Source organism: Parus major, chromosome Z (genome assembly GCF_001522545.3).
Source record: "Parus major isolate Abel chromosome Z, Parus_major1.1, whole genome shotgun sequence".
Taxonomy (NCBI): domain Eukaryota; kingdom Metazoa; phylum Chordata; class Aves; order Passeriformes; family Paridae; genus Parus; species Parus major.
In genome coordinates this window covers 69,465,167-69,469,025 of record NC_031799.1, presented here as the reverse complement: position 1 = coordinate 69,469,025, position 3,859 = coordinate 69,465,167, and positions in this window count along the sequence as shown.

The following is a 3,859-nucleotide window of genomic DNA, read 5'->3' as shown; positions in this document are numbered from 1 at the left end:
CAATGACCCATCACCTCTGTGATGCACTGCGGCATTTTCTATCCAATCACTTACTATTACCCAAAAACCTCTAGGAGAAGAACATGAAGAAGAAAGAAGAAGGAACAAGGGACAACTCCCTAAATCCTCCATCTTGTCTCCTGTTCTCTAAACTGACTTTTTCACCCAGTGATTTAAAAAACTTGCTAATCTACACACTTACATTTTTAGCTTTTTCTATCTACCTTTAACATTTGTTTTCATGTATCACCATGAAAACACGCTCATGAATTTCATATTATATGAAATTCAGTGTTTTTCTAGATCTTATAACTAAGTATTAGAAACAAGGGCACTCACTCTGTATTCCAGACTCCAACAGTCACCATTCCTGGAGGAATACAAAAGCTGTGTAAACATAGTGATCAAGGACATGGTTTAGTTGTGGGCTTGTCAGTGCTGGTTTAACAGCTTGAGTCAAGGATCTTAGGGGGCTTTTCCAACCTCAGTGATCCCATGAGTCTGCGATTATACATTGTCCAGTAAAACTCCATGGATTATATCCATTTTACTATTATGTGGAGGGAGTTCCATTTTTGAATCAGGAATCAGAGGCCAAGGGAAAATATTTTCAGCAGGAGGGAAACTTGTTGGCCATAGAGAAATATGAAAGGATGGAATAAATCAAGGCATTGATGAACCTAGGGAAGTCAGGGAGAACACTTCATGCAGCCAATGATGAGGTGGTAGCCATCCTCATTTCAAGGTCATGCTTTAATTAGAAATGAAACATATGGCCTAGACCAGCTGAAGAAAAAGATGCAGTGCTTTTCCTGCAAGAGAGTAATTCCTTCCAAAAGTCCCAAGGCAATATGAAAATTACAAAACAGCTTTTCAGCTCTTCACAGAGGTATTGTTTTTATCCTCCATTAAACTGATGGCAAAATCAAGACTACTGTTTAAACTTGTGTGCTGCAATTGTTGCATGAATAGATAAGATGATTTGGTAAATAGAAAGAGCAAGAGGTTTTCATGCTGATAATATGTTATTATTGACAACCTGATGCTTTTATCAAGTAATGGTAATCAACCTTTACTTGCTTGATAAATTCCTAGCCCAGAGTGTTGATTTTATCAAAATTACCTTTGCAGTTAAGGGTGTAATTTTCTGCTGGTAAAATGAAGGATGTTCTCAGTAATTCATAATTGTCCAATTATTTGGTATAATTTTTATGTTTTAACATGTTCCATGAGTTTCAAGGCAGTTTGAGTGTTCTGCATGGTGTGTCAGCATGCTGAATAAGAAGACACCTGTCAGAGTTTTTATTATACACAGTCTTCTTGTTAACTAGGAAAATAAGACCTGATGGTGTTTTTTATTGCTGACTGTGAAAAACACATTACATTTTCTCACACCAGAACACACAAAAAAAAAATCCCTTCCACTTCAAAAACTATTTTATTAGTGCCTACCAGGGCACAAAATGATGCCTAGTTAAAAGAGTTCTGTGTCACTCACTGGGGACAGCTGCCACCAAAAATGTGGTGATTCTGGGTGCAGTGTTGAATCTGGTACCACTGATGAACTGTGCGCATGTCTATCCAAAAATAAAGACTGTGCTGATAGAGATTGCAACCCCTGGGGCGGCTGGTGCTTCCCCAGGGCAGGAGGAAAAATTTGATGCCAGCATGGGCACTCCCATCAAGTGAGCTGCTAGAAAGTTCAGCAGCAGCAGGATGACAAAGGAACTGGCTTGCTACAGCCAGCTGCAATACACAAGGTGACAAGTAACACCAGCAGCACCAGGAAACCCTTCAACCACACCTGAGTTGTGAGCTGCAAAGAGGACACCCTTCCTAATTTACTTTTATTTACCAGCTTCCTGTACTTAGCTGACACTTTCCAGGCTGCCTTTTTCCATTTCCACCCCAGCGTTTCTTGAATTGTTACCTGAAACTGCAAGGAATATATCTAAGTGTTTGCAGCCAAACAGGATGAAAACCAAGCATCTATCTGAAATCCATGTTTTCCTCTGCTCCCATGCTTCCTTGAAAATATTACTCCTGTAGTAGGTTATGCTTAAGAAACAGTACCCTGTGCCTGATAATTGTAGCAGATAAACTTTGTCAATGAAAAGACTGTCTGGACTTTAGCAGAGAAGTGAAACACAGATTACACACAGTGTTTAGTACCGCCAGGAATTCAGAAGGGCACAACCCCCTGAGCAGCAAGCAACAAGTGTTGTCTGGCAATATTAGTGATGTTTTTATTCTGAAAGTATCCAAGCCAAAGGAAGTACTAGAGGCACAGTTGCAGGAGAGCAAAACCAACCAGATTTGGACTGCAATGAAACACTTGACACGCTGATGAAAATTTCTCTCTGATAAATTAATGTAAATCAGGCTTGGAAGAAACATTCTCGTTTCAAAGTTGGCTGAAGGACTGGAACAAAATGATAGGTGACAATATAGCAAACTGGGGAGTGTTTGTATAATATGATGGCACAGGGATAGGTGTCAGGAGTTGTTCTATTTAACAGCCTCATTAATTATTTAGAAGAACAAACAAGCAGAGAATAATGAGATTTTATATTTGGGAGGATTAGTTAGAACTGGTGAGAGTTGCAAATTAATGCAAAGAAATAGACACCACAATCATGGGCACAAAAGAACAAAAGGCACAAAGCACACAGGTGGAAAGCAAAATTTAATAAAGAGAAACCTTGGGGAATTGAAGGCAGACTAAACATCAATCCGGCAAGAGGAAACCTAGGAAAGGGTAACATGGGAAGTGATCTCAGCAGGAGAGCTGACAAGCTATCACAGGCCAGGCTGTGTTGTGAAGATGCCTCAGTGACATCTGGGGACACGTACAACTGCATCATCCAGCAAGGGGCTCCAACACCTCTGGGTCCTGGCACCACACAGAGAATTAATTCCCACCATTGTGTTCAGCTGCCCTGCCCTGGACATCCCTGCTGCAGCTGGAATTCAGATGAGAGCAATAAGAGTAGTGGAAAAGGAGCTGGATAGCTCAGTCTCCAGGAAAAGCCTGGCAGTGCTGCAGCTCCACTGTAGTAGCACAGATTGGGAAAAGTATGGCTTGGAAAAGGTGGGGAGGCACATTCCTCACCAGCACAGGAAGGAAGCATGGGAAAGCAAAAGGTAGCTGAGAACACTAGAACCACAGCTTTGCCTGTTGAGCAAGGAAGATGCGACACTTTCCAAAGTATTTGGGCCACAGTGTACAAGGAAATTCCAACTTTTCAGAATATAAGAGCAACCTAAATAAATTTAAATAACAGAGAAAACCTATAAAATCCCCTCTGTGGAGGGACCTGTCTGTTCAAAGCTGCAGACTGGTGTTGCAGAGGAGCAGCAAAGGCAGTGAGGATTATTCTGTGTCTGGGCAGCAGTGGGATGTGGGTTTCTCTGCCTGTCCTGAGCAGAAAGCAGACTTGTGTCAAGGAAGCTGATGAGCAGCATCCAGAGAGAAGGAGCTCTGGAAGCTGGCAGCTCCCAGCCAAGTTTTCTGTTTACAGCAGAAGAAAGCAAGTCATTCAAAGAATCCCAGAATCCCAGGATGGGTCAGGTTGGAAGGGACCACAGTAGGTTGTCTGTCCTAATGTGCCTGCTCCAGCAGGGTCATCCCAGAGCACGTGGCACAGGATTGTGTCCAGGTTCTGGAATACCTGCAGTGAGAGAAACTCCCCAGCCTCTCTGGGCAATGTGTTCAGGGCTCGGTCACTGCCCAGGGAAGAAGTTCTGCCTCATGTTCAGGTGGAACTTCCCGGGCCTCAGGCCCTGCCCGTGGCTCTGGTGCCATTGCTGGGCCCCTGGAGCAGAGCCCGGGCCCTGCTGGGAGCCCTCCCTGCAGCCA